Source organism: Lonchura striata, chromosome 1, assembly GCF_046129695.1.
Source record: "Lonchura striata isolate bLonStr1 chromosome 1, bLonStr1.mat, whole genome shotgun sequence".
NCBI classification, from domain to species: domain Eukaryota; kingdom Metazoa; phylum Chordata; class Aves; order Passeriformes; family Estrildidae; genus Lonchura; species Lonchura striata.
Genome location: NC_134603.1, coordinates 147,132,098 through 147,154,458, shown reverse-complemented (window position 1 = coordinate 147,154,458; position 22,361 = coordinate 147,132,098). Strand labels below are relative to the sequence as shown.

General features: G+C 39.2%; 1 protein-coding gene across 6 annotated transcripts in view; it reads left to right on the top strand.

The window, feature by feature from the left end:
- The first annotated feature begins 2,415 nt into the window (after positions 1–2,415).
- ZMYND11 (zinc finger MYND-type containing 11) overlaps positions 2,416–22,361 on the top strand; it is a 103,252-nt gene continuing 83,306 nt past the window's right edge. For 2 of the 6 annotated variants that reach the window (XM_021528798.3, XM_021528797.3), the window contains exon 1: positions 2,417–2,649. The gene's annotated coding sequence lies outside the window, so the exon portion shown is untranslated. Of the gene's footprint in view, positions 2,650–2,966; positions 3,115–3,928; positions 4,211–22,361 lie in introns of those variants that run through there. The other 4 variants (XM_021528793.3, XM_021528794.3, XM_021528795.3 and 1 more) reach the window with 4 other exon arrangements.

Sequence of the window (22,361 nt, the reverse complement as noted above, 5' to 3'; positions counted from 1 at the left end):
CGGCCGGGGCTGGGGGAGGGGGGATTTCCTTCCCATTGTCTGCCGGGCTCGGCGCTCGCGGACTCCGCTCCCAGCGAAAGTGAATGGCCGGGAGGGACCCGCCGCAGGGCTCGTTAGAGACCCAGCTGCTGCGGGGGTCGGGCTGGCCCAGGGCGCCAAAGCTCTACACTGACGAGCATTAAAAGTCTTCGCAATGCACATACAAATAAGTCAAAACGAGACACAAATGCTTCCTTTTAATCCATCCTGAAGGCTATATAATGCGAACAGCTACTCGGTGAGCCTAATGAGGATATCGAAACACCCCAAAACCACCCATTTATAAGATCCATGTCTGTCTTTCTACCCTTGACTTAATTTACTGCCCCCCAGCTCAGAGAAGGTAACGTGGCTGTGGTTGCAGACACTCCCTATCATGTTTGCTTTAGGATACCTTGTTCTTTCTAAAATCAAATATTTGTATCCTGAAACAAATATTTGGAGATGGTCCAGACTAGCCTTTATAAATATGTTAAGTACGGGAGATTGTTGGCAAGAGGTAGACTCCAGGTAAAAACCTGTACGGTAGGCAAGCCATAAGGCTTCTGCCCTCCATGTGCTTTCATGCTGGTGAAACTGTGGCCTAAGTATTTATTTGACAGCTCTCCATGGGTCCTGTGAGAGATAAAAGGCTAAAACCTCTTTATCCTGAAGATAGCTGAACTTCTGCCTTAAATAAATATTTACATAGGTAAGGAGAAGGCACTGCAGCAGAGCAATAAATCTTTCACTAGAGAAGCTGAGACTGGCTTTGGAGCTTTGTTTTGGAGGTGTGGCAAATCCCCCCCAGCCAACCCAGGTTGTTGGGGACGTCTGGCTTTTTGGGGTGAAGAATTAAAAATGGTTATGTGACTGCTAGCTATGTTTGTCCTCTGATTCTGGATGCAAAAATCAGTGTGCCTTAACCATGTCAGCTTGAGCAGAACTGTTGGCTTGACTGCATGGTAGAAACAGCAGAAACTGTAATGACCCCAAATTCTTCTTTTCCCCCCTGTGTATAAATATAGCTCAGATGCAATCTGAACAGAGAAGGTTTCAAAGAAAGCTAGGACAGGCAAGCCAGTACTATCCCATGGAAACTTGGCTTGTATTTCTATCAAACTTTTTTTGAAAATTACATGCCTTAACAAAATCACAGCCAAACATCACAAATACATGCTTACCATAAAGTAATCTTTTTATAATTATATTGATGGTAAATCCCTTTTTACTTAAAATATTGCTTGTAAATTTCATTTGCTTTTTTATTAATTCAAGCAATATAATGCAGTTAATAAATTATAGTACTATTGGGTATCTGCCCAATGCCTCAAGCACTCTTTGAGAGCAGATTAGCAGCACTTTCTTTCATATCTATTTATTTTAGAGAATGTAAAACATTCTTTCATATTTAAATGCATAGTAGAAGTAAGACTTTATCACAGCTGTGCAACTAACCATTATTTTCATTTTATTTTTGAAGTGGATGTAATGTCCTGATGCAGCAGTCTCAAAGAAACTGGTTTTAGGCACTACTAGAAATCTTATTTACTGGACACGCTGGAAAAACTTCCACTGTTCAGTGTGCAAACTGTTTAATCTTTGACTGACCAGGCACAATGAATGCTTCTTTTTCAACATTAGCACTACTATTTCCTTCTACTATTTCAGTAATATTAATGACTACTCATATGACTAATTTTTTTTGCATGCATAAATGTTTACAGAACTAAGCTTGCAGTATATTTTAATAAAAGTAAAATTCTAGTCAAGTTAATTAATTGTGAAGTGCTACTTACCCATTTAATAATTCCTGAAGAATTTCAGAAACTTTAGAATATATTTCCATAGACATTTATTAATATTTATCTCACAGTTCATTTAAAAATATAAAATGTATGTTTCCTTGCTACTTACATATATATATATATATATATATATATGTTTGTGTGTGTGTTCCTATAAAGTTATGTATTTTGTATTAATATGTATTTCCTTACCCTGCAGTGCAAGTATGGCTAACAGTTGGGCTCAGTGATCATAAAGGTCTTTTCCAATTTAAATTATTCTGTGCTTCTGTGATCTACAGCTCACGACATACTAACAATTCTGAGACAGGCCGTTGATTCTCTATGTTTTAGTTTCTGTTGCTCAAGGTGAGTATCTATTTTCAAAAACATTATCTGTCATTTCTTCAAGTTGGACTTCATGATAGGAGGAATTTTCATGTATCAAGGCTGGATAAGCACCGTATTTTCGCTCTGCAACAAGAGAGGGTCCAGACCTAAGAGTGTGACAAAATACATACATAATAAATAGTTAAAGATCCGCTTCAAATGTATTATTAAAAAAAATAATAAAAGAAACAAACAGCAACTCCAGCAGAGACCACTAGAGTTCTCCTTCTCCCAAATATCCCTAGCACCATCCTAAACCCTGTTTACCCCAGAAACCTGAACTGTGGACAGACAGAAGAGGAGAGAGAGAGAGAAAATTCAGACACAATAAAACTCTGAGGGGAAAAATATGTGGAAGGAGGAGGCAGCAGCGGCCTGGGGAAGGGATTGAAAAGTTTCCCCTGGCTTAACTTCTCCCCCCCTGCAGCAGCAGAAGCAGCGCCAGCAGCACAAGGTGAGAGAGACTTTTAAGTCTGGGGAGGAGGGGTGTGTGCGGGAGGGGGGGTGAATTTACAGCCCCGTGGATATTTCTGTGTCTGCCTCCCTGGCTTTGGGGTGCGAGAGACGCCGTGTCTCATGCTGGGTAGATTTTTTTTTTTTTTTTTTTAATATGATGGAGGATTATAAACATGGCGCCTTAAAAAAACTACAAAATCATGTACACACTGTTCCAAGGAGATGGGGGAGAGGGGACAGGGGAAGGGCTGGGCACCAGGGGAGGGGGCAATCCTTCCCCGCGGGGTGCCGTATGAGGAGGGGGAGCAATTATACTTAATAATAAAATCTGTGGGGCTGCGGGGGGGAGATGGAAGGCGGGATTTTATTATTATTATTATTATTTCATTTTTCGGAGTGGGCAGGATTATCTGGCAGCCCGCTTGGAAACCGAGGAGGAGAAGGGGACGGCGGCGGAGCGCGTGTGATTATTAACGGCGATTATTTTTGTCCCCACACCTTCCCCGGTCGAATTTCGGCTGGGAGGCGGCGGCGGGTCCCCCGCGCCCCCGTGCCGAGTTGCAGCCAGCCCCGGGGCCGGGGCGGGAGGAGGTGGGGTGGGGAGAGGGGCGCTCCGGGGAGAATCGCCGCTTCCAGCGCTCCGCGCGGGCCTGCAGGGCGCGGGGGAGCCGGGGCCTCGCGTGAGAGGCGAGGCCGGGCAGGGTGTGGTGCAGCCCGGCCTCAGCCCCGGCACTCGCCGGCCCCGCTCTCTCTCCCGCACGCGGGGCCACCGCTTTGCTCCCCACTGTCCCCCGCTCTCCTTTCGCTCACACACCCCCGCCGCATTTCCTCGTGGGGAGGGGGATGCCTGCTTGGAGGACGGGTCTTGGCCCGAGTAATGGCAGCTGCTCGACAGCGCCGAGGCTCCACAGGAGAGAGACGGCGGGGCCCCCGCAGGCCGGGCGAGGGGCCATGGCTGCCGTGCCCGCGGGGGGCAGGGGAGGGGACGGCGAGAGGGCGAACTCGGAGCCCCAGCCCTCCTCCGCCGGCGGCTGCGGGCGGTGCCACTCCCGCGGCCGGGACGGCCTCGCCGTCCAGCGGGGCAGCGGGGCACGGCATCGCCTTGGCCGCCGGCACAGCCCCGGGGGCTTCCTCGCCTCTCCCGAGTGCCCTGCGGCAGGGCCTGGGGGGTAAAGGGGCGATTTCTCCGCTCTCCCCCACCCGGCTCCCCGCGGCCTCCGGGGCAGCGCCGGGAAGGGCCCTCCCGGGGCTGTGCCGGACTCGGCGGGTCGGGCAGTGCGAACTGGCGGCGGGCTCGCTTTTGTTTGCTTCTGGGCATCTTTGTGTGTGTGCACCCCCGAAGCCTGCCTGCAGATAACTGCCCTCGGTGCACTCTGTGGGGTGTTCGCCTTCATCCCCTCCCTAGGGGCTGCTCAGAGGCCTGGCTCCTTTTTTTCGGGAAAGGATGGAAGTGTAGTTGTGGGAGTGCCCGTGGTAAGGATCATGGGGAGCTTCCGTGCGCTTTCCTGACCTTCCGTATGTTCCAGACAACAGCCCCCCTATGAAATGCTGATGTTAAGGTTTGGGAAACTTCGTGTGTCTTTTGGGGCTTATCCGGAAACCAGCAGGCTTTGGGAATTTTCTTTTGGTCTTCTGTGAGCTTTACGGAGGCTAGAGATGGGGTGGTTTGAGAAGAGATAAAGGAGTGAAAGAACTTTAATTTGATGCTGTTTGGTTTTATAATTTAACCTGGAATCATCTGGCATGGTCTCTGTATTGTTGGAATAATTCTGTTCATTGTAGTTTTAAGAAGATCTCATTGCAGTAGAAAAGAAAAAGTGGAAATACTTTCTTGTCCTACTTAATGCTGATATTCTTTCATTTCTCTTGCTTTTGTATGAAATAGTTTAATTCTTTAGGGGTGAATGCTGAGGCAGGTGTGAGGAGGGGGAAAATGGGAGAGGAAATGCCAGTTTGTGGTTCAGGTTGCACTCCTTAGGGTTTTTCGAGTTCCTCATCCTTCAGTATGAAGGACCTGGAATCTCTCCTTTTACTTTTTGGTTTTTTTTTTTAATTATCAACCACTCTTGAAAGTCGTTAGGGAGGTCGACTGTTTGCTGACTAATGTTTTATATAAAAGTGGAAGTGCCCACAAAATAATTTTCACTTTTATGGGATTTATGGCATTAATTAATTCCCTCTGTGGATTTATGGCCTTAAAATGCCAGCTTTTCCACGCCTAAACAAACCGTCTTTTCTTTGACCAGATAGTTGCATGGGGAAGGGAGGGAAGGGAATACTTCATGGGGTAAGTAGTTCAACAGAAAGCATTTCTCTTGCTGATGGTGAGTTTGGCTTTAGTGAGTGGGGAAAAAAGTAAAAAAGTGACTGTGTTGATGGCTCTGTTGATTGTGCTATAGATGGTGGTCTCTGCAACTAATACTTAGTATCAGGTTCAGTAGAAAAGGTGTGACTGAGAAAAACTATGCTTCCTCTCCACCTCATGAACTGGATAATGTGACAGAAATTGTCTTGTGTTGAAGTCAACTTTGTCAGGGGAGTTGTGAGCCTGTGAATGTTGGCAGGGGGGCGTCTTAAAACTTTGGTGATGTGCTTGAAGATACTCTTCAACAATCTGAAGCTTTGTAGCAAAAATATAATGGGTAGTTAATCTCTGAAGTTGTTGTTTGTTTTGGTTTTTAAATCTAAGCAAACACTTGGCAGCTATTAAATATAAATGTAAAAAACCAAATTGAGTTTCTTCACCAGAAACCAAAATAGTTCTTAATAGTTTCACGTAGTCCTTCTGTAGTGAGGCAGAGCAATGCTTCATAACTTTTCAGGGAAAAAATGAGCACTATTAGAGTGACAAGAGTTGCATTAGTGGAATTGCTGTGCACATAAGGTAGTAGTGTAGAAGTCTCTGTGCTGTGTGTCCTTACTGTTTGCAGGCAATAAGAATTCTGTGGGCGTCTGCTGTTCAAGTGTCCTGGGATTCCCCTGCCTTGGAGCAGAGAGGAGAAGGGACTGTTCAGTATGACCTGAGGCTTCTGCAGCAGAAGAGCCTGGGTTGTGTTTTTGGCCTAAGTTCATCTCAAAAGCAAGTGAGATGGTGAAAGGCTGTGAAGTGTGCTTGGTATTTCTGCCTGCACGTAAATAAAACTATGCTGTTAGTGATGTGGTCTCCCTGAGCAGATGGACCATGAATCTGGCCTCAAACTCACCTTGAAGTGGCTCAGGCTCCATCTAGACTGTTGTGCATTTCTACCAGTGCACCACAGCTTGGGGACCACTGAACTGTGCCATCTGCAGTCACTGGGTTAGAATAAAATACCTCAAAAGGAAGTAGATAAAAGATAACATTGACAATGTGTTCTCAAATTTAGGCATCTAAACATCTCCGTAGATGCCTGCATTATCTAGTTAGCTAGCAAATGTTTCATTTCACACAGTTTGAGAATGAGGGAGAATTTTAGAATTAGGAGAAATGTTTTGAAATTGAATACCCAATTTCAGTCAGCTAAAGTTCACAAATTTTGGACATACATGGAACTAATTTTCGTAGTAACTGCCTTCCACAGTCTTTAAGAACATTTATCTCTGGAAGTGTGTGAAGACTTTAGGCAGTGTGAATCAGTCCAGGCTAAAAGTTCTGAAAAATGGACAAGGTTATGATGAAGATGTCTTCAGGAATTTTATTTGCTTCTTAAATGACTTTTTAGCTAGATCCAGATTCACATAAATGTCAGTAAAAGATGTCTTTTACCCATAATGCAGGTTGTCACAAATGCTAACTGGAACTATAAAGAAAATTAATCTGTGCAATGTATATGTGCCTCACTTCAGTGATTAACTTGGTTTGTAAAATGTGGAATTGTTTAAAATTACTGACAAAATGCACACAAGATTGTACTTTCCTGAACAAAGCAGAGTTTGGAGATTTTTTCAAAAGCTAGGTCAGAATTGTTGGAGCAATTATTTTTCTCATATTTATCTAGCAAATATATAAATTAGTTAAAAATCCTGACCACTGATTTTATTAATTGCTGTGGTTTTCCTTCCATATAATAGGACTTTGTTTAGCCATCCTTCTTGCGCTGATTGTTTAGGAGGTAATGTAGGATCATGTTCTTTATCTGCAGAGGGTTTTGTGCCTTGGTTTTTGTTGGGTTTGTTCAGTCTCAGGATGTGGTGAATGCTCCCACATTATCTGTGTAGTACCTGGAGCATGGTGCCCTTGGTAGCTGGGCAGTGCAGCAGCATATGTCATCTTTTATATAGCTCATACATTTTAGGCTGTCAGTGTTGCTTGTGCTAAACATTGTGAACAAAGATTATTCTTGTCAGGTTCTGGATCATTTTTCATCAGTTGAATGTAAATTTAGCTCATAATTAGGTTATTGTTCTAAGGTTTAATCTTCCAGTCACGAGAGTACAGCCTGCAAAGTAGGTAGTTTATAAGATGACGTAATTACTCAATTTTTCAGGAATTTATTTATTTGTTATTACTGAGAGCATATGAAATACAAAATAAATGTGGAAACTTCCACAAACTCCTTAATTTCTGGGTATAGTGGAGGTAACCAGTGGGCACCAGGGTGTCTGTGTACAGTACAATAAACACTGTGGCCTCATGCCTGCACAGGTGAACTCCTGTGGCACATGGGCTTGTCTGGTTTCCAAGGCCTCTCCACATGCAGCTCCCAGAAGCACCAGGGCTGGATTGAGCCCATTTTTTTCACCATATTTTCAGTTGTAGTATTTAAACATAATTTTATCATGTCTTTAAACCAATCTCTGCCATCAAGTAAATTGTGAAAGCCTGAATTCTGTATTTTGATTTATTTTTATCATGCTGTGAATATCTGATTATATGGGGGGAAAAAAGGGGGAGGGGGTAAACTTAGCATTTTAGTAAGATTTCATTCATATTTATTTCTTCTCTCTTTTTTTTTGTCCCTGAAATGGCCAGGATCTTTTAGTCCTGTGGGCAGGCTACAGCAGGCACAGTGGCGATACATACTGACATGTCCATGAACCCAAGTTAAGGCTCATGGTGTCTAATTTTAGCCAGCTTTGGTAATATCCCATCAGAGCCTGATCCTGTAGCTGTACCATGTAGATAAATCCAAAGTGTAGCTATTGAGAGATTTGTCTACAAAAAGACTGGTTTTGATCTTCTTCCAATATCTCATTTTATAGTTCACTAAAATGCAAAAGGTGTCTGTTATGAAAATACAGAGAAATGTAGTTTGAGTTTAAAGTATGTTCTTGATAAAAAGTAGTATTTGTAATTTCAAAATTAGAAATGTATTGAAAATATAAGTAAAATATGGTTTATTAGTGTACTTACTAACAATTAGGATGTCTTTGCATGTACCTTTTCACTTAGTTTTAAATTCCAGGATTAAATAATTGCAGATTAAAACACTGTGAATTCATGATTATAAATCTTCATACAACTCTCAGTTATACTATCATATAAAACTAATTTTTAATAAATAATTTTAACACCACACACATTGAAATTTAAAATACTAAAATCCACTTACTCATTAAAAAATTAGTTTAAACATGTCAACAAAAATAGCAGTAATATCCCATTCACCGTTTTTGTGGAAGTTGTATTTTTTGCATGCAAAGAACTGGGCTCACTGTCTTAATTAATTTTTTATCTATAATAGGATACTATTGATTTAATGCAGCTGACTTAACAATGTTTTGGTTACAGAGTGTAGGACTCTGCTAGTAGGTGTAGTGTTTTGGCAAGTGGGTATTTGTGCTTTGATCCCATGCACTTAGGGCATGGCATTGTTATCTGGTCTTTTAAAGAGAGCTGGATGGGAGTTGCGTGCTGTGACTCATGGGACGTGGCACTTAGTTCACTAATTTTAGCAGAGCGATTCTTGTCTGTCAACCTTAGGTTTTATTTGAACCTTCTGGAAAAGCGATGAAGTGAAACAAAATGGAGTTGAGAGAAAATGATTAGCAGAATCCCAAAGTAGCTAGAAATAGTCTGCAGTGAAAAAGAAATTAAAAGTATGTAAGATATGTTTATTGCCCCACAAATCTTTAAGATCTGAGGGACTGATCAGAGAGCTTTATCTTTCTTAGCAATGCTATCATTTTCTCTTAAGTCTCACACAACATTTATGCATTCAGTAAGAGAGCATCTCACTCTACAGATACCTGCTTGCAATTACAGATGCTTCTCAAGCCAGAAACCAAGCACCAGCCAAATTTGCACTGGCTGCTTGTGCTTTATTACTATTTTCTTGGTGTCATTGCTAATAAAAGAAAACTTCCAAAGAGGACAGAGTGTGTGCCTTGCATAACACTGCAGTGTGTGCATTCACATGCACAAATTAGAGTAGAAATTCTGCCTCAGAATGGAGCAGGGTTTCTCCAGTTTTCCTTCTGGTCGGTTGTTAATTTTGTGATCAGTGTCTTATGAGCTGTCACTGACTTCAGAGACAAGCTTGAACCTGGAGTTTATGCATAATCTCCTTCCCCCAAGCAATTACTAGGATCCAGGTTCAAAATTGTACAAAATCAAAACAAAAGAATTGCTATTTCATAAAAAGTAATCGCAGGCCACACAGTCACTGATTGTTCACTGATGAAAATTGATATTCACTGCAGAAAATTCATTGTTACCCGTAGATTAATATTAATATAATGATGGAGACCTTGATCATATAAGCACTTGTTTCCCACAGGCATGAAAATGCATAGGCCTTGGAGCGTACTGATGAACAAGTTTAGATCCACAAAATACTTGTAAAAATTAAAACCTTATGTATAGCTTCAATATTCAAGGAAGAACACAGTCAAAATTAGTTGTGCTGATATAATTTTATGTAATGTGTATTTTTGATTCTTCTATGGAGTTACATAGCAGTGTTAAATGGGCTTTTTTATGCCTTTTCAATATCAATAGCATGATTTAGATTTTTTTTTAACATGTTAAATTTTACATTAATTTTACATTAATGTTTGTTTCCATTGAAGTTAAGGCACTTTTCCTACATGTACATTAGTCTTTGAAGGCGTTTACAGTGCTTAGAAAAAGAACAGAGAAAATGTGGATAATATTTTTCTGTTAGTGATTTCTGCCATTTTGTGTATATCTTAAATCCTATGTGTTATGGAAAACCTTAATTATAGATTAAAAAAGCAGTGAAAGAAGAATTTGCTACTGGAAAAGCCAATACCATTATGAGAAGAAAGGTTTTCTCTTACATCAGGAAAGGTAGAAAACAGGTATGTCAGGGATCTGTGTATTTTAACATCATTTCAAAATTATGGAAATTGTGAATGAGCAAGCAGGTTAAGTAATTAATCTTTTTTTATCATAGAACATAAATTAAAAACCTGAATTCTGAAATTTATCTTGATTTATCCTGTTTTTATCATTTACCTGCAAACAGTAGGCAAATCTTGACAATCCTTTTTGTTCCACGCAACTAATTGTTTAGAATGGGTAATGTTCTCCTCGTAATGTTCTCCTTGCCTTGTGCTTCTATTCCTTCTTTGTTAAACATTCAAAATTGCAGGAAACTTTATTTTTTATAAAAAGCAAAGAATTGTTATTATTGTTTTTCCCAGGAACCAGACTGACACCATTTTTAGCTTCACATAAGTATATTTGAGAATTTAGGACATTCTTAAGAACTGCCGGCATGGACTTATCTTGGGAAGCTTCAGTGTCATTACATGCAAGCTTGACATTTGAATACAATATGGCACACTGAATAATTTGGCATTGGCTCTTATATTAAAAAAAAAAAAGTAGAAAATTTTAATTTTTTTCCCAAACAAAAATAGCTTTCTTAGAACCTCTTGGTGATAGTAAAATATGAGGAACAGTGAGAAGGGATGTACATTTTGCTAACAGATAACTCAGAGTGTCTTACCTCTTAGCAGTCTGACTAGAATGGAATATCAGGCTGTTTGAAAGCTGCCATATTAAAATATTGTTTGGTAGGTTGGTTGTTTTTTACATGTTAAAAGAAAATGTTTTGTTTTGTTTAACTTTTTGAAGGAGAGTGCTGATGCATACTTGGGAGTGTTTCAGACTGACAGTGTTGGAAAGTGAGAAACATGGACACTCCCACTCTCTAATTGTATCTTTCAGTTTTTTAGCTTTGTGTTCATCTTCTGCTTACACTGACATGAAATAAAGAGACTTGCAGGAAATATTTGTTGTAAAAAAAGAGACTCTTCCTTTTCCTGCACACTTTCTACTCTGCTGGCTCCCAGAAGGCTTCTTTGTAAATCTCCTAATTGGAAGCATACTCCTCACTTCTCTCTGGTTCCAGACATGAAATTTCCTCTTGTTATTGAACTTGCACCTTTGAGGAAATACAGATTAAGAGTCAATCATCTCCAGGAGCCAGTTTTATTGGTTTTGTTTTGTTTTTTTTTTTTCAATTCATGCTTGTGGGAATGCTGATATTATTTTTCTCAATAGTTTTAAAAAGTAGCATAAAAATAACCCATTTTTCAGTCAATCAAGTATTAGCCTATGTTGTACCACTAATTCCTGAAAACATGGAGCTTTCAATAAAATGGAAGGACTTTTGTTCATCACACAGGCACAGGAAATACCAATAAATATCAGCTAAAGCTGTGTGGTGGCGCAGATTCTTGGAGTGTAGGTGCACCAAGGAGTGAGGAGCTGAACATGGTTTGCTCTGCCAAGTTAGTGGATAAGCAGTTGCAGTATTTCCTGGGCCAGTGAGAAGAAATGTTGTCCAAATTTCCACTTGGCTCTTCTTCCAGGAGAACTGCCTTTCTTGATCAAACTAATGTGTCATGTAATCCAGGGTCTTGCTTCAAGCCATCAAATGTCTCCTAAAAAGTGTCAAAAGTGAGACAATTTTCTGGGGTAGAAAGCTACAAAATATTTGTTTTCCATATTATTCCAAACAATAGTAATTTAGATAATGGCTCCTGTTTTTACACATGGAGAAGTTTTATTTGTTCCATTTTTTGAGTGTTTTAATTTCTCTTTCCTGTAATAACTGCAGATTTTAGCTGTAATGTTGAAACCTACTGCTTTTTAGGTCAAGCCTGTTCTGTCCTTTCCACATGCCTTGCAGCCTCTCACTGCAGTGCTCTTTCTCTTTGCTCATTTTCCAAGAGCTTCTTCCAAGGTTGCAGGAAAGAGCCATGTTACGCCTGCTTCTCTGAGGGATTTGATGGAGATAAGAGACCTGGAGGAGTGAGTTAGTGAAAGGCTGTATTGGCTGTCTGCTTAGTACCAGTAAGAGCTGGGAAATGCACATATGAAAAGGAGAAAGGAAGAGTTTGCTGTGAGATGCACATTAAGTGGAAGTTGAGGTGCACCCTTGTCACAGGAGACAGGACCACTGACTTTACTAATGTCATTTGGTGCAGCTCTGTTGACTTTAGTGGAGCAATATTAGTTTATACCTGCAGAAATTTTTTTCCTGAATCTCTGGGAATGAGAATATAAAATGAAGTGTTTATGGGTGAGTGACAGAGAGAGTGCATGTGAGAGAGAGCGTGCGCACACACACATTCAGGCCTGATTGATTGTATGAAAAAAACCCTGGAGTTGAAAGAACATTATTTTAAATTAACATTCATTATCTTCACGCGTGAGATAACAGTTCACTTTGGACCAGATCCTAACACCATTATGTTTCCTGAGCAAAGACTGCTTTTTTTTCCTTGAGTGAGGTTATTCAGTATGAGAATGGCAAAATGTAGTCAGATCTTTGACAATTAAAATCTATGGATTAGTCACTATATATTAGAAAAAAACCCGTATTATTTCTGTCAGAAAAACATGTATTTTTTTTCTTTTTGATACAAATGGTTACATTTTCTTTGAAATGTGAAATAAAAAGTAAGGTACCTTTTTTTTTTAGGTCTCATCTTATGCCTGGAAAAGCTTGCAGCCATTTTAATTCATGCTGCATTCATTGATCTAGCAGTTAAATCATTTAATCACTGTGCAGCTAGGTCATCTACCTATTGGACACTGTTAAAGTGTTCAGTAATACACTTTGGGTTATTGCCTTCTATATGTCACTCTTTTTTTTTGAAAAAAAACAAAACCAAAAACAAACTATGAACACCCCAGTTAACTGATTAATATTATAAAGTAAAACACAATGTTAGTTCAGGGTCTTACCAGTCAACTCTTTTTTGTTCTGTACATAAGTAGAAAAAAGCACATCATAGCAAACAAAGGAAAAAATCTGATTTTGATATTCTTTGGCAGTTCTTTTAAATAGAGTTTTGTAACATTAAGTCATCTAATTAGGCAGCAGCTTGTATGAAATATTTTCATAACAGGCATAGTTTGTGAGCTATGAAAATGAAAGCCACATTTTAAAATTATAACCCCAAATAACTTTCTGAATTTAAATAATTCTCTGAAAATTGATTAATCTGTAAGTATAGTCATGTGAAAGAAAGTGGTAGAAATTTCTGTTTTATGTCCACATCAACTAGAGAACTTAACACCTTATACTTAAATGCTGCAGCTATAGAAACCCAATAGTCTAAATACATAAAAAGGGAAATAAGTGTAGCAGCAGCTAAAAGGTGGCAGTGAAAAGAAAAGGAAAATGTTGTGTGCCTTTAAGTGTCCTGTATTTTCTGAGAGGAAGCTACTCACAATCAAATAAATCTCCTCTTGGTATGTAATAGGCAAGTATCTTGTCCAGAGAGGGATGGTAAATTCTTTAGCAGTGATGCACTTGGCACCATCAATTTTTAAAGGGTCACCCATGTGCTTTTCAGTTATTTCCCTGCAGAAATGAAAAGAGAAGTTCATGCTCTTGTGAGGTACTGTTGTCTGTCTGAGTGCAGGTGGAACAAGAAAGTCATGTTTCATATGAAGATGAGAACTGTATTTCCCTCTTGTTCCATGGAGGCTCAGAATGCAGACATGCCAATTCCATCTGTTTCTGTCTGGATCCTTGGCCTCTTTCCTTGTACTTTCCTAATCTACACTGAAAGCTTCACCAAATGAGAAGTTATGATCATGTTAAGTATCTCCCTGTAGCTTCAGCAGAGAGACTCTAAACAGAGGAAAGGGTCAGTTGTTCATCTTATTTGGTGTTAATTAGTGAATTTTTTATTGGTTTCACTCCTTGGCTTCCAAGAGCTCCTCTGCTTTATTATGTTAGTTTATTACAATTTTAGTAGAACTTCTTGTTATACTTTCATCTGGGCATTCTGGGATGTCATTCCTTTTTTGAAATAATGTCATGATATATGTGAACATGAGGAGTTCAACAGTAGAGGAGGAATTTGACTAAGGTTTAACAAGTGCCATCCCGCTGCTGAGTGAGACCTCAGTGAGACACTTTTTATAGGGATCTGATACTTTTCCTCTCTTTTGTTTGTAAGAACATTGAAAGGGCTGCAAACTCGGAGGAATGTGCTGTGTCCTCACTGTGTATTTCTTTACCAGTAAATAGGGAATTCAGTCATGGCAGGCAACTGGGTGATCTTAAAGAAAGAAGGGTGCTGAAATCAGCACCATGTCAAAGGAAAATGAGAATTCAGTGACAATAAAAGCAAAGTGTCACTGTTAATGCAACATATTTTCAGGATTTGAAGAGCTGAAGATGCTTTTTAAAAGCTGGTTTGGGTGGCTGAATTGCAGTTTAGGAACTGTCAAAGGACAGGGTGTTAAAGGAGGCTGAAGTCCTGGCAGGAGGGCAAACAAGCATCCCTTGAGCTCAGCCTGCTCTGGTGGGTGTGGTGACCAGATGATTATCAAACAATACATGGAGCTCAATATTGCAGTGGGTATCGAACCTTTTCACATGTATGTTGCTAAATTTAAGAAACAAAAACTCTTGTCAGCTTGAAATTACAGCCTCGGTTTCCAACATTTCTTCTGAGTTCCACTGAATTAATGAAATTAAGTGAGCTGCCAGAGCGGGTGGAGAGCTGTGGCAGGAACCCCGGATCAGGCAGGAGCGTGGATTTACAGTCGCTTTGTCCTGAATTTAAATGATGACCTTCGCCTCCTGCGTCTCAGGCTACAGCAGGCTGCAGTGGACATAGCTTTGAGAAGGTGTTTGCTAATGAGCCTGTGGCACTTCTGACAGCTAGATAATCAGAAGGTGATAGATGATGGTGTATCATGTTTGGGAATTTCATTTAAAGTGTATTATTTACGTACTTACAATTTTGACCCATCCAAGCCATTTTTATGATCTGTTGGTGTTTTCCATGAGAATAGTGATGTTGCCCTGGCTGAATTCCAGTTTGGCTAATTACATTCTGAGTACCTACATTTCTGTAAAATTTCATCTGGATTTTGTTACTGTTGTTTATTTAAATAGTAATGCATGTGTACTTGGAAACTTATAAAATAACAGCGCAGGATAAATAAGTTAGGAAAATCCCTGCTCCAAATTACATTTGGTATTTGTGCATGAATAAGTATAGTGTGGCATGATACAGTACAGAAAAAATATGAAGTGGCATATTCAGTAATAGCATTCACAGAAGAGGTAGGTTTTCAGAGTTTATGAAATAGCTTAAGTTGCTGAGTAGTGTACACTGTTAAACATATGATATATTGTGCAGCAGGAATGGATATAATTCACTGGTAGGGAAATAATGCTTGTTTGTATTGCAGTTAAACTGTGTATATTTTTACAAGGTTATCAGGCATGGATTTTACATGTGTGTCAACAAGGGAGTGGGAGCCAATTTATGTGGTGATGTCAAAAGGACAGGCAATCACAGATCTGCACATGGCAATCATCTGCTGGCACGGAAATGTTTCTTCTACATACAAAGGCACATTTTATAATTTACCACTCAGTCTCTCAGAATCCTGCTTAAATTACAGTAGGAAGCACTTGCTATTTGTTAGTATAGAGTAAGAAGTAGGTGAAAAAGAACACAAGCCACATCCTGTTGTGAAGAGTTATTTTGCAGAAATATGAACTTCAAAGCTGCAAGCTTGCTCTATCAACTGATTGATAATAATAGTCAATATTAACCTGGAATGGATTTCCAGAGGAGATTAAAATAATCCAGTATTAGACCATACTGCATAACCATAGCAGTCTAATATTTACAAGAACTGTCGCAGTGTTCTTCCAAAAATAACTTGTCTGTTTAGAGATGCTTCATCCACAGTGCATATGTACCTCATTAGACAAAGATATTAGAAGTAGATGGAAAAACAGTTTTCATTTTGAAAATTATTTCAAGAAAAATGCTTTTGACTAGTACTTATGAGTGAAATCATACCCAACTCAAATAGATTGTTCACAAAAAAGGGTTTGGGGTTTCTTTGGTTTTCTAGAAATGGGAAAAAATATTTTGAAGATATTGAATTGAATTTACATATTAACAGTGGTGTTTCTTATTGCTAGTAGTTTTTTTTACATAACTTCATTTCTGGTAAATAATGTACTATGTACTTCTGCAACAGAAAAAATTATCACAATGAATGGGCTTCTGAAAACTGCTGTTCTTTTAATTTTTGTCTGTTCAAAGGCTTGGTCTTGTTTTTGGAAATAATTTTTCTGTGTAACCCAGCTGAAATAATTTTACCTATTTCTTCTGTATCAGACTCAGTGAAAATGCCATCACAAGCCCTTGTGACAACAGCCAGCCTGTTGTGTGTAAGTGAAAGGGCTGAAGCTCCATCTGTCAGTGCTCTGAGACAGACAGGTATCTTACCCACTTTAGTGTCTGTCCAGTTGGAGTTTTCTGTCATCTGTGGACTTTTTCCTATGAAAAAAAATCAGGAATACTTCAACAAGGAAAGCCATCCAGCACCTACATGCTGCACATTGTAGGAATAAGATCCATGTGGCTTCTTACCTTTTTTTTTTTCCCTCCTTCTGTATCATTTATTAAAGCTGTTGTGGAATATCTGCTTAAGGGTAAAAGAGTTTGAATTCTCACTTAGCCTCATTAAGGTCTTAGGCTTGGTGTTTACCACTTCTGTTTTCATCAAGGCCACTTCCTCAGAGGCTTTTGCAGGAGATGCGTATGTTCTTATGAATAACATTCTTCATTTTCTGTCTCAAATCATGGTAGAATTTTACTTTTTAATCAGCAGGTTTTCTTTAAACTCAAAATTTTATTGCTGGTGTTTTGCCTCTAAAACAGAATTTGTTATTTTATACTTTTATGTCATGGGTTGTCTGCTTCTGTATTCTCACATTTAAATGCTTCAGGCTATTCATTGTGTGTTTTCTGGGGTGTTTAACAGTTCATCCATTTCCACACAGACTGTCAAAGTCAGTTGGAGACTGTCAGAATTTGCTATCAGACTGCTAAGATGAATCTCCCACTGTCACTATAGAGCACTTCTCCAGAGCACAAAATGTTGCTAAGAAATAGTGAGGTACTGGAGGTGAAGCTATCTGTAGCTCCATCAGAGTTTCACCATGTGCTCTTAGAATGGTTTCTGTAAAAGACTCTGACGCTGTCATGCCCTCGGGTGCTTAGTGGCCAGGTGTAGCTGTTGAAGTCACTGATGAACTGTAATAGTGCCCTCAAAATAGAGAGTTGATTTACCAATAGGCAACTTTTAAAAAAATATGTTTCATTCACATAAACAGTTTCTATTTTGATTACTTTGTTCTCTTTCAGAGTTTCTAAAATTTGTCTGAGTTTTCTTTCTATGGCTGGGAGGAAACCAAAAGTGGCACAGTCAGTACCTTATATACTTATTCATTGCAAAGATAAAAGACTAGTCTTAAATGAAAGAACATATATGTAACCCAGTAGTTGGAATATACACGAAGAATTCATGTCTTGAAGAATTCATGTCTCAGAGAATTCTGGTTATTGGTAAGCAACCTCTCTTTATTTTAGCTGTAAACTTAAACTTTGAACAGTGAACGTGCTTAGACTAGTGATGTGCTTATTAGGTTAAAAAAAGAACAAGATTTTAATAGGAAAAAATTATCACAAGACAAAACAGCACATGATCTCATTAACATTTATGGATTGCTAAACTGCAGTTTAAAAGTCACATTTCTGTCTAAAGACGTTTTTGACAATAGTCATAAAAACAACATTTAACAGTGTTATTTTAGTTTGTTTACTTGGGGTTAGATTTTCAATGATCGGAGTGATTAAAGTTGCAGTTGTCTGCAAAGGCAGCACTAATTAGCTGCAATTGATGTTAGCAGGACTTTGAATAAATGTTGGTTCTGAAAATCTCATCACGTATGGACATCATATCTGTTTTCATCCATCTTTGAAAATCTGGCCCTTAGGATAGTTTACATCTTCTCTCATATCAGTGGTTTTCCCTTAGCAATTCCCCATTTTACTCTGCTCAGGAAGGTCCATCGATTTTAAACAGCATTTTGTATCTAAGAGTTTATACTTGTCATGAGGGATACATTGTCAGAACAGACTTGGCCCTGGCTTTCCATGCAATATTTTACTTCTTTGCTCAAAGAATGTAAATAGTTCTTTGGATAGTGCTTTTCATGCATATATGTTTAAGTGCTGCAGAAAGGGGATTAGTGTAATTAGTTTTGCATTTGGAAATGGTAGTGTAGAGATATGCAGTGACTTGCCTGAAGTTAACTAGCACAGGAGGCAACTACAAGTCAGGAGCCCTGGTGCTCAGTCTGCTTCCTTCAGCAAATGGAGTTTCAGAGTGCTTGATCTATCCACACAAAATAACCAGACAAGAATCTTCCAAATGTAGTGATTTGGTACTTATGCAGTGTGAGTCATGTTCTGGGATGCTGGCAGTGTTTTTTTGTGATATTTCCGTTTCACATTCAGCTTCAGGGGCTCAGCGGGGGCTTTTGGTCTGGTTGCCATATGAAGTTCATCAGGGGTGACAGGGGAAAGCAGCTTATGTTATTTTTGTCTATAGTAGAAATTTATGATGGGGACTGTTTCTGTTTTGCATAAAGTCACCAAAATAGTGCATTGACTGTAAGCTAGCTGGAGGTGCCCAGTACTATTTACAGCAGAATTGCCTGGACAGTGTTAGTTACTGAGTGTAATTATTTTGATCTCATAGAGAGCAAAGCATAAAAACCACTTATCAGACTTCCTAAATTGCACACCCTGTTAATTGTGGTGCTGAAGTTGGGTACCTTCACTAGGCCTTCCAGAGCCAGTTTTTTGTGTAATCGTTCTCCAACAGTAAAAAAAAAAAAAAAAAAAAAAAAAAAAAAAAAAAAAAAAATTAAAAAATTAAAAAATCCCAATATATATATATTACAAAGTGCTGTGGGCATAAAAACATTCAAGGCTACAAGATCCTCTCCCAAGATGGTTTGAGTTAAAAAACACTAATAACCTTATCCAGCTGCTACTCACTGTGGAGTACTTACCACTCCTCTCGCCTTGCTTTCTCAAAATTGACTGTAGAGGAATGTCTGCTGTAGGTACTGTGAGAACTCTTGGGCCAGTTCGTTTGCTTTTCTCTATCCCATCAACTGAAGTGGATTAGAGCAAATATTTCAGGCAGGAGAACAGTCATATGGTTAGTTTTTCTTAAATTAATTCCTGTAACTTGTTCAGCTGAGGTTTGTTCCCGATCCCAAAGGCTAGAGACCCTTGCCTCCAGGGATTCAAGTAGCCAACACTACTTTAGTGGCCCCAAGCTAAGGACAGATTTCTCTTTAAGATTGCTCTTTAGCACGATGAAAAGGCTCAGGATATTTAATGTTTCAAATTAAAAGATTCTCCAGATTCCTTGTAGCAGAGTCAGTTCTGCTAGTTAGAGCTTGGTTTTGAGAAAGAACTGGTATTTGTGGGTCTTACAGGTGTCTTAGATGGGAAGACATCTGGTTGAAACATGCAGATCTGTTTGCTGAGTCAGTAAAAATACCTAATCTTTATTACTTTTATTTACAGCCTGCTTATATTAATAAGTTAGGATTTAAATTTGTTGTGAATTAGATTTTGACATTGGTTTTTCAACAGAGAGGCTGAAATAATGCTGTTACTTACGTTACCTTCTCCATCTTTAGCTCTGGAGAATCCCATATGTTTGAGTAGCTGTGTGTCATGCACCAGAAATTCAGTAAATGTGTCTTTGATCAATGCCTGTGGTTCTTATTATCTCTACAAATATGTCTAGTGGGAGGTGATTGTGGAAGAGAGTAAAAATCCACTTAAGCCCCAGTATTAGTGTGAGGGTAACAGCACACAGCCAGTCTGGGTAAGTGTGGATTGGAAGCCAGGCTGTAGGATCTAAACATGAGCATTTCAGATGGGGGAACCTGACATGATGTCTGTATCTCACATACTGTGTTGTTATTGCTTTTAGGTGTTTACTGTGTAGGGCAAATATGGCCAAACTGGTACACCCTGTGGGGATTGCACACGAAAATTCCTATGTGGGTATGAGCCAAAACTCCTGTACCCTGTGCTTTGGATAGCTGAGAGCTCCCAAAATGGAAGCTATGACTTGTCTCAGTGTTGAGTACTAAGCTAGTGTTTGCTTCAGTGACCCCTGTTGACTGATTTCTTCCAAATCCAGTGATCTGGCTTTATTCAGAAGCATCAGCATGGCCCTTCTGCCAGGTACATGACTGGCAGCCTCACGAGAGCTGTACCTGGAATATTGTGAGCCAGGAGCTGTGGCTGCCCACCATGGCTGGGGACACTAACTCATCAGGTTGCTGCCATGATTTACCAGTCTCATTTATGTGCTTGTAACAGATTCTGAATATACTTCTCTGTGGCATAGTTTTCTCCCTGTAAAGTAGCAGCATCAGCACTTTGCTGTATTACGAGGCATTTGGAGTATAAATTACAGGGGGAACAGTTGCTAAGGCATATACTTCCATTTCATTCTGTGAACAGGTCTGCTTCTAAGGCAGAAAGAGATAATGTGCCAATACTTTCAGCACTAGAAGAATAGACAATCAGAAGTAAGAATAGATGAGATGCAGAGAAAGTGGTATTGATAACAATGAAGCAAGTGCAAAAGCAAAAGGCAAGCAGATTTAATATGCTAAATTGTTTAATAGCTCAGTAAAAAAGGCTGGAACTTCAAGTTGGTGGTGTCCCCACAGTAGCAGGAAATGTAATTATGCTTATGTTCTAGAAATAGGGAAAAACACCTGCTACTATGATATTCTGATTAGTTTAAAGAAAGTGCTACAATAAAACTAGCAAATTTTGTACTTAGTAACTAAATTAATGTTACTTTGAAATTGAGCAACTGCTTATAATTTGGGAAGGAATATCACGAGAAGTTGCATCATTTTCCTCAAGAGAAATAGCTTCCTTTAAAATCTTCACCAAGAGACAACTAATCTTGCTAGCAATTCTCGTTCCAGAACTGTACTGATATTTTTTCATTCAGAGTGCATGTCTCAACTCTGGGAAGAGTGAAATGCATTTCAAATTTACATTTGCCCATTGCCCATTTTTTACTTTTTGCTGTGACATCAGAAGTTCTGTTGTCATCAACAAGCTGAGGCAATCTGGAGCTGCCCTCAGCTTTTGAGAGAACTGAATATTGTTATGGAAATTGTCTGGTTTCAGGCTGCAGTTCAGAGGGTGCTTGTGCTGTTGAACATGTGACCTATGCTTGGAAACACTCTCTTGGATTTCTTTCTTGGTATAATTAAACAGGAATGTTCACTCATGGAATCTGAGTGTCCACCATTCAAGAGTGACTGGAGAGTTCATAAATCACCATGTGTATGATGGCATTTTTTCCATTTTACAAAAAATGAAGACGGTTTATGAAATCTTAAGAAAATAGATAGAAATTTTTTAATTGGTGAAGAAACATTCCCGGTGTCACAGGGAACCTGTAGCACTGCCAAGAAGTGAACTTGGACATACCTGCAGGACAAACCTTCTTGAACAAATTTATCTGCTATACTGTTGGAGCTGGCTGTCAGCAACTGGCCATGCATTGTCATTTCTGCTTAAAAAAGATGGGAGTGGCACATGTGACAGGAGACTTAGTACCAGAATAGTCAGTGCAATCCTCCTGCAGTTCAGCTTTTCTATTTCTTAGACTTTTTAGCTGAGTTTTCTAGAGGGCTTATGAGGTCAGGCAGTCTCTTTTAATTTCTCAAAAAATAGTTGCACAGATTTTACCCAAGCTTTTCCTTTTCTAAAGAAAAACAAGAGAAACTAGAATGAGAAGAAAACTTTCTTGTCTAGGATCATAAATTATTAAAAATACAGATTTTTGTTTTAATTGAAGACATGGAGACAACAGAACTACTTCTCACATTTCCTCATGTAGCTTACTTGAAACAGCAGCTAAAACACTTCCAATAAAAAGAACTGTTGCATTTTTAAATAATGAGATTTGCTTTCCAATATGTACTTCTGTTGCTTATTTTCTTCTAACTGTTAGCTGTGGCCACTAAAAAACATAAATCAGTTTATTTTTTATTCCTTCCAATTAGCATTTTCATGTTCACTATATGCACTAAATTTTCAAAGCAGTTTTGTGGTGATTTAAAAGAATAATTGTAATTTATTGATTGGTACTGCTTTTTACAAAATCTGTGGGCTTTTTGAGATGCTGGCAAATAGGGAAAAAAAGGCAATAAAGATCTTCAAGAAAATCAGGCAGAGCACAGATGAAGTATCTTGTATCCCTTTCCCACGACTGCAGGAAACAAGATATAAGAAGGAGAGGGGAGGATGTCAAGGAGGTGGCCTATAATCCATGAAAATTTATAGCAAATCAGTTGGACAACTGAGAAGGCTCTTGGTGTGGGAAAATGACTAAAATAAACTGAATTTGGCAGA